At 47.3% G+C, this 8,576-nt stretch overlaps 1 long non-coding RNA gene across 1 annotated transcript; it reads right to left on the bottom strand.

Annotated features, from left to right (window-relative positions):
• Positions 1 to 4,756: 4,756 nt before the first annotated feature.
• On the bottom strand, positions 4,757 to 5,780 carry LOC139155127 (uncharacterized). The gene is made up of 2 exons (XR_011557030.1): positions 5,650 to 5,780; positions 4,757 to 4,992 (listed from the first exon to the last, which is right to left on the bottom strand). It is a non-coding gene; the product is annotated as an uncharacterized lncRNA (long non-coding RNA).
• Between the last annotated feature and the right edge of the window lie 2,796 nt (positions 5,781 to 8,576).

The raw sequence follows: 8,576 nt of genomic DNA on the forward strand, positions 1-8,576 counted from the left end.
GAGAGAAAGGCTGGCTCCAACTCCAGCCTCCAAGAAATCTCCTGGACCATAAAACCCATCACTCCCTGTTCAGGCCAGCCTCCTCCCCGGAAGAATCCACAAATGGGGGGAAGGGGCAGTCAGGCTCTTTTAGGGCCTTCGGGACTCCACCGCCAAGAGTCTCTGCCAAAGGGGGGGACCCAGAAAGGCCCCTTGTTGACCCCCCCCTGCCGCCCCCAGTAAAAAGCCCCCAGCAGTACCTGCACGCCAAGTCTCCCCAGCACTTCAGCGAAGGGAAAAGTAATTGCCTGTCTCCCCCAGCTGGCCGCTCCCTGTGTATTCGCTCCCATCTCCTCAGGACCGACAGAAGCTTTTGAGCCTCGCGCGCCGAACGGCAGTTTCAGAGGACCAACGGAACATACGCGAGAGAATATTTCCCCACAGAAGCTCCTGGATGGGAGGGGCAGTAATTTTGCAAGAAAGGCAGGAAGCCAGAACTCCTTTCCCCTCTAGGACTTTACACCTCTCTGGACTTAACCCTTGCGCTGCGGCTCCATCAGACATAGATGATGCAGACTCTGTCCGTGAACTCCCCGGTGTCAATTGGCGTTGGGCCTTTCTCGGGAGCCGAAATGAACCCCTGGGTGACCCGTCAGATCTCAGCCCCGCTTGGATTGCAGTGCCAAAGAGGCAAAGGCGTGTCTCTCTCTTGCCTCCGGCTCGCAAGGGGGGCTGCCTTCAGGTGAAGCCACAAAGGACTCTGCCCAGAAACCGATAACGGTCGAGCATTGAGAATTCCCATTGATGCTGTCCCTCGTTCTGGCCCCTCCCACCTCCAACGGCTTCTCCGCGACTCCCACCCCCCAATGTAGAACCTCGGATTCTTCGTCTGGGGCTGGAACACGCACACACACGAACACACTTACAAACACACGTTTCATTTCTGCCCTTCTATCTTCTTTCCTTTCCCTTTCTTTTTCCTTTCCCCTTCTTTTTTTGTCCTCTTTATTCCACCCTTTTTCTCCCCCCGCCCTTTTCTCACTTCTCGTTTCTTTACTGCCTTTATTTTTTATTTTATGTTTTGATAATAAAAATAGTAAAAAAAGAGCCTTTTTTAAAGGAGCGCTTCTTATTCCACAGCTGGAATATGCAAATTTCCCTGGGGAACATCTGTGAAATGATATGAAATGTGTGTGTGCGTGTGTGTGCGTGTGTTTGTGGTCTGGCGGGGTTCCTTCCTGGGGCTCCCGAAGAGCCTCCAAACATTCCTGGCACCGTGGGAAAGAAGCCCCAAAGGAAATAAATTCCTGCGCTGGCTGCGATTGTGGCTCGGGGGAGATAGGAACCCCCACCCTCCTTGCAAGATCCCCCTCCCTCCCTCCCACGGCTGCCTGTCATCTGGTGGGACCCCCTTCCCGGGGATGCTCTTCCCGGCCCCTCCCCTCCCTGCCATACCCCCCTGCAGCCTCTTGACTGGGGGACGGAGGGTGTGTCTCGATGCAAAGGGTGGGGGAAGGGGACGGACGCCGGGGAAGCCTTTCCTCGCCTCCCCTCTTCAGACCCGCATGCTCAACTCCCTTTTGAGGCTAAAGAGTTGCCAAGGCAACAGCCCCTGTGGAGGGAGCCCCCTGGTGATCGGCCACGGCAACTCCACTTGCGAGCCAGAGGAAAGAGAGACGCGCGTTTGCCTCTTTTGTGACGCAATTCAAGCGGGGCTGAGATCTGACGGGTGGAGGGAGTGGATGACGGGTCACCAGCGGGTTCATTTCGGCTCCAGAGAAAGGCCTGACGCCAACTGACACCGGGCAGTTCACGGACAGTCCGCATCATCTATGTCTGATGGAGCCGCAGCGCAAGGGTTAAGGCCAGAGAGTTGTGAAATCCTAGAGTGGAAAGGAGTTGCGGCTTCCTGCCTTCCTTGCAAACGGTCCTCCCACGTGGAATTTCTCCACTCCTCCAATCCAGGAGCTACTATGGGAAACGTTTTCTCGCGCACATTCCGTTGGTCCTCTGAAGCTTCTCTCACTCCTGGGGGGGGCATGGGAATGAATACACGGGTGGGACAGACAATTCCTTTTCCCTGCGCTGAGTCAGGGAAGCAGGGAAGCCCTTGCCCCTCCCCCCTTGACCGGTGGCTCTTTTGGAAGAGATGGAAAAGATGCGGCCGCTCAGGCCTAAAGACAGGCTGCATAGGGGGTGGGGGAGCGTTTGCCTGGAACTTCGGAATAGGGAGGGCGCAGAAAATCAGAGGGACCAATGGGAATTCCCCTTTCTTTAGCGTCATCGGTCTCCGGGCAGAGTCTCTTTGGACTTCAACCAAGGGAGGCGAGTTCAGGGGCAGAGAAGCGAAGGGAGGGGGGATATTTTCAGTCTTGGCGGGGAGCGCAGCTCAAGGGGGTCATGGCAGGCCTGTAGGGGTGCTGGACTTCCTTCTGCCTTCGCCCCCCCCATCCATCCATCATGCAGTGGGGCTGCAGGGGGCGACTGAAGGAGTGACAGCCCCATAGCCAGGGTGGTCTTGGGGGTCTCAGAGGCTGACTGAGGAGTCCCCGGCAGTGGTGGGATTCAAACTGAACAACCGCTTCTGTGCCCTAATGGGGATTATATAAAAAGCCAATGTGAAGTCTTATTTGAGGTGAATTTTTTTCTTTATAGCAGGTGGGGGGCACAGAGGGAGGCTGCATATCATTCAGGTGCCCAGATTGCTTCTATTTCTGTACATTTGACTCAGCACAGACAGTAGACACCTTGTGATCTGTGTTAAGGTTAAAGAGAAGAGCAGATCAGAAGGGAGGGAGGGAGGAAGGGAGGGAGGAAGGAAGGATGCTTGGCTGCATAGCTAGAGGTATAACAAGCAGGAAGAGGGAGATTGTGATCCCCTTATATAGAGCGCTGGTGAGACCACATTTGGAATACTGTGTTCAGTTCTGGAGACCTCACTTACAAAAAGATATTGACAAAATTGAACGGGTCCAAAGACGGGCTACAAGAATGGTGGAAGGTCTTAAGCATAAAACGTATCAGGAAAGACTTAATGAACTCAATCTGTATAGTCTGGAGGACAGAAGGAAAAGGGGGGACATGATCGAAACATTTAAATATATTAAAGGGTTAAATAAGGTCCAGGAGGGAAGTGTTTTTAATAGGAAAGTGAACACAAGAACAAGGGGACACAATCTGAAGTTAGTTGGGGGAAAGATCAAAAGCAACATGAGAAAATATTATTTTACTGAAAGAGTAGTAGATGCTTGGAACAAACTTCCAGCAGATGTGGTTGGTAAATCCACAGTAACTGAATTTAAACATGCCTGGGATAAACATATATCCATTGTAAGATAAAATACAGGAAATAGTATAAGGGCAGACTAGATGGACCATGAGGTCTTTTTCTGCCATCAGTCTTCTATGTTTCTATGTTTCTAAGGAAGGAGACCCATTAGGAGAAGAGGGAAATCAGAGGGTCCTTTAGGCTGAGTTCAGAGCTGGGAGGAGACAAAGATCAGACACCAGGACATGGCATGAAAAAAGCAGTTAGTGGGAGTCCTCAACTTATGACATCAATTGAACCCAACATTTTTGTTGTTAGGGGAGATATTTGTTAAGTGAATTTTGCCCCACTTTCTCACCACCGTTTCATTTCTATCAGGGTTGTTGAGTGAATCTGGCTTCCCTGTTGACTTTGCTTGTGGGAAGGCTGCAAAAGGGGATCCCAGGACTTTGGGCTCAGTAGCCTTTCTGGGATCCCTTCGCTTTACACAGAGAGGGAACCAGCAAGGAATTCCACTGCCTGAGCCAAAGGGATCCAGGAGATCTTGAGAGATATCATTTTGTCAGGGGGTTGACCCTCAGGAGGGGAGGGGTGAGGCAGGGCGGGGCCAGGCAAGGGAGGTCAGAGGAGGGGACAAGGCCAGGTAATTCAGACGGTTCCCCGAACTGGGCATTACATTAAACGGTTCTAGCAAAACAGTGAGAACCAGTTTCCACACGATTAACTCCATTAAACCTTAAACACGACCTAAGCATAGCCCATAAAATCATCTGCTACAGCAGCCTTCCTGTCAACAACTATTTGACTTCAACCACAAGAACACATGAGTACACAACAAATACAAACTCAAAGTAAACCGCTCTAAACTCGACTGCACAAAATACAACTTTAGTAAATGAGTAGTTAATGCCTGGAACTCGCTACCTGACTCTGTAGTATCATGACCTAACCCCCAAAACTTTACCCTTAGATTGTCCACTGTTGTCCTCTCCCGATTCCTCAGAGGTCAGTAAGGGGCGTGCATAAGTGTACCAGAGTGCCTTTCATTTCCTGTCCTAATGTTTCTCTCTTATTGGTATTATGTATATAAATATTGTTATATCTTTTTATACCACCAACATGTACATGACAAAATTAATAAATAAAAATAAATAAATAAACCGGCTGAATCCCTCCACTGCTCCCTTCCCTGTATTTTCTCTTCCCTCCCTTCTTTCCTTTTTCTTTCCTCCCCCCCCTCTCTTCTTCTCTCCCCCAACCCCAAGTCATTTAGCCAATGGTCTTTCCTGGGTCTTTCACTCCCCGTTTTTCTATTCATTCTACAGACTTTGCCTGGGACTCTCCGAGTGTCTCTTTCAGCTTCTGACTCTCCATCTTGAATGACCCCACAGCTGGATCAAAGGTTGTGATGTAACACCAAAGGTCAGGAAACCTTGCTTTGGCCTTTTGGGTATGGATGCTTGGACTATGGAAGCTAACAGGAAAGAAAACTAGGAGCCTTTAATATTAATTTGATTGTTCGGTTTTATTCATTATTTTGTTTCTTTCTTACTATTTCATTATTATTAAAATCTTCAATCTGTGCTTCTTTTGCCCAAGGACAAATTGCACCACCATCACATTGTTGACCAGGCCTGAAGGTCTGACATCGTCTTTCATCAATTATGGTGATGTGGGAATTGATGGATTGTTGTATGTGGATTCCACAGTGATGGAGGCCTCCTCCTCATCTTCAGCTGGTGGTTCTGGTGACACAACACCCTGAACGTAGAGGCCAAACAATACACAGACCCCAAAGATGAACAATGTCACTTTCCAGGGTCTCCAAGGAACTTTGGTGGGTTCTCACTGGATGGTTGCACCAGTTCTCTGTTTGTTTATGTAAACATCAAAGTACAATTTTATGTTTAATCTGTATCTAAATTATTGTATTTTTTTAAATTTAATTTTAGAATGTATTTTATTCCAACTTCATTTTAAATCATCTTGTATTCCAATTCCATTTTAAATTGTTTTATATTAAATTCAATTTTCAACTGTTTTATCAAATTTTAATAATAATTTGTTTCTGGAACTTTGCATTTTGATGTGGCCTAAGAGCTGATCCATTAAAACTCATGTTATGTCAAACTATGACTAAAGTGACCAGATTTTAACAAAGGCAAAGAGGGACACCATTGACCAGGGTGGGGGGAACTTGATTAAAAATTTGGTCTTTATGGAGCAAAAAAAAAATCTGAGGCTGAGGTGGGAGGGGGGCGAGGTTGAGCAAAGGCCAAAGAGGAGCCAGGTTTCCTCACACTGGCCATCCATCCCCTCCCCTCCCCCGCCTTGAGAGGGTGGGAGGAAACGCAGGCAGACCCAAAGCCAGAGGAGAAAAATAATTGCCTTTTACTGGTTACCTCAGGAAAACATACGTAAAGGGTCTGAACCCGAGGGCCTCTCCAGAGCTCAGCGCCACGGTGCCGGCTGCTACGGTGGCCCCTGAGCACCATGCGGGCTCGCGCTCTGCAGAATACCCCACCCCCAAGCGCTGCCTTTGACCCAGTGTTTCCCAACCTTGGTAACTTGAAGAACGCTGGCTGGGGAGTTCTGGGAGTTGAAGTCCAAATATCTTCAAGTTGCCAAGGTTGGGAAACACTGCTTTAACCAACCAAGTCACGGTCAGTATGGCTTGGTTGGGGCAGGGGTGGGGGCAGGAAAAAGACTTCGCTACCGAGGAAGAGGAGGAAGAGGGGTGGAATTGAAACATGCCCCTTCCCTCCGGCTTCCCCTCCCCCCCAGGCCACTGGCCGTCCCCCTCTTCCATTCCAGAATCTGGACATTTTGGAAACCTGGCGGGACACGGGACAAATGATTAGCGTGTCTGGTCACCTTAATTATGACCAATATAAAATATTGGTTCAGGGGGGTGGGGGGGAACTGTTGAGAATTTAATATCAAATTCTGGAAGAAAAGGCGGGGTTGCTATCTAAAATTCTCAGTCTTTGTTCCAAATATTTGCAGAGCTCTTCCTTTTATACAATTAGCTGGAGATTTTTCTGTTGTGTTCCTGTCAATTAGGAAGAACAGAGAGAAATTAGACTCATTGGCCTTTTTAACTTGAAACTCTTAGGTTAAATGATATTAAATATAATTTCATGTCTTTGTGTGTAGTTATGCATATAAAAATCCAATTTTGCTATTTCTGCTATGACAATCAGAAGCTTCTCCTTACAGGAAAAAGAGGTGCAACCATTTATAAGATATATTAGAAATGCTCAGGGAAACCGACAGATGAGGAAATGTTTGCACAGCCACATTCATCTACTTTTTGATTGTTATTTTTCCACCTAAAAAATTTCAAATAGATTTTCAGTTGAATTAAATAGCTTACTTGTTGTATTCAAGGGGGGGGGGGGAGTTCTTTATTTTGGTTTGATTTTTTAAATTTGCATCTCAGAAACATCTCTGCAGATTTTCTATGTCCACCATGAAGGAAGTCCTTGACTTGCAACCACAGTGGCGCCCAAATTATCTGTTGCTAAGCGAGACTGTTGTTAAGCGAATTTTGCCCCATTGTTCAACCTATTCTGCCACAGTTGTTGAGTGAATCAACTGCAATTGTTGAGTGACTCACATGGGATGTGAAGTGAACCTGGCTTCCCCATTGACTTTGCTTGTCAGGAGGTCCCAAAAGGGGATCAGGTGACTCCCAGACACTGTGACCGTCACAAATGTGAGTCAGCCACAAAGCATCGGAATGTCAACCACGTGGCCCTGGGGTCATAAGTGTGAAAAATGGTCCTGAGTCCCTTCTTTCTACAAAAAGTCTCTGAGGCAACCGTCGTCAGTTGAGGGCTGCCTGTATTGATGCCCCCAAGGCTCCTCTAGATGGAAAGGCCTTGTCCTCACAGGGGCCACACAAGGCCCAAAGTCCTTGAAGACGCTTCCCAAAGGGAGGGGGGAGGGAGGCAGGAGGGGGGAAAGGCCTCCCTTCTCCCCAATCTGTGGCCGTCCTCGGACCCCAAAAAGTCACCACAGGCAGAAATACAGTGGTACCTCGAGATACGAGTTTAATTCGTTCCTGACCTAGGCTCTTAAGTCGAGTAGCTCTTATCTCGAACGACTTTTCCCCATAGGAATTAATGTAAATAATTTTAATTGGTTCCAGCCCTCAAAAAACTCACAAAGTTAGTCTAAATTATGCAGAAAGACAAGTTTTTAATGAAGAAATGTACATGTAAATATAAATGAATAATGAAGTTTCTTTCACTTAACTTGTAAACTTTCTTAAACTTTTAAATTTACATATGTTCAACTTCTCTGCCACCCAATCCTGTAGGACAGAGGTCCCCAACCCTTTTTGCACCAGGGACCGGCTTTAAGCGATCAAGAGAGGAATGGGATAAATGAATGGACGGAGGGTGGGAAGGAAGGAAAGAGGGAAGGGACAGGAACAGAGGAAGGAAGGAAGGAAACTTATGAAAGGGGAGAGTAAGAGAGGAATGAGAGAAGGGAGGGAAGAAGGTGGGAAGGAGAAAGAAAAGAAGAAATAGAGGAAGGGAAGGTAAAAGAGAGAAAGAAAAAGAGCTAACTTCCGCGTTCAGCTTCAGGAGACAGCTGCGAAGCCGCGCACGTGTTTTAAAAGGTTGCAGCCGGCCTGGCGGGTTCGGGGGGGTGCTGGCAAGCCCCCCAGGCTGGCTGCAAGCACCCCCAGAGCCCCCCAGGCCGGCTGCAACCTTTTAAAACATGCGCGCCGCTTCGCAGCTGTCTCCTGAAGCCGAACGCGGAAGTTAGCGTTCGGCTTCAGGAGACAGCTCCTTGGCGCTTGTATCTCGAATTTGGGCTTGTAAGTAGAACAAAAATATCTCTCCCCTCCCAGCTCTTATCTCGAGTTGCTCTTAAGTAGAGCAGCTCTTATGTCGGGGTTCCACTGTAGTGAGATTGTATTGAGACAGGTTTCTGTAAGACATTTTCATTAGAGGAAAGTAGTGAAATTGTACTCTGGGTAATATAGTTTTACATGTCACCACATCTGCACATTCCTATATTTATTTATTTATCTTCATGAAGGAAAAATCTATTGTGTATAAAATAATTTAAGTTTTATTTTAAGAATATCAGTATTTGATGTCTGTAGCTGTTTTTCCTTTAAGGATATCAGTATTTGCTGTCTGTAGCTTCTGTCTTTAACAAGATAAGGATTTCCTGTTTTTACTTATCTTGTGACTGTCATTTTAACAAGAAAAATGTTTGCTGTTTACCCAATAAACCATATAAGGATGTGGACCATATTTGCCAGGGAATTCTGTGTGCCCCTGTGATGGGTTGGGGATTCTATGTACCC

The sequence above is a fragment of the Erythrolamprus reginae genome (genome assembly GCF_031021105.1).
Source record: "Erythrolamprus reginae isolate rEryReg1 chromosome 13 unlocalized genomic scaffold, rEryReg1.hap1 SUPER_13_unloc_1, whole genome shotgun sequence".
NCBI classification, from domain to species: Eukaryota; Metazoa; Chordata; class Lepidosauria; order Squamata; family Dipsadidae; genus Erythrolamprus; species Erythrolamprus reginae.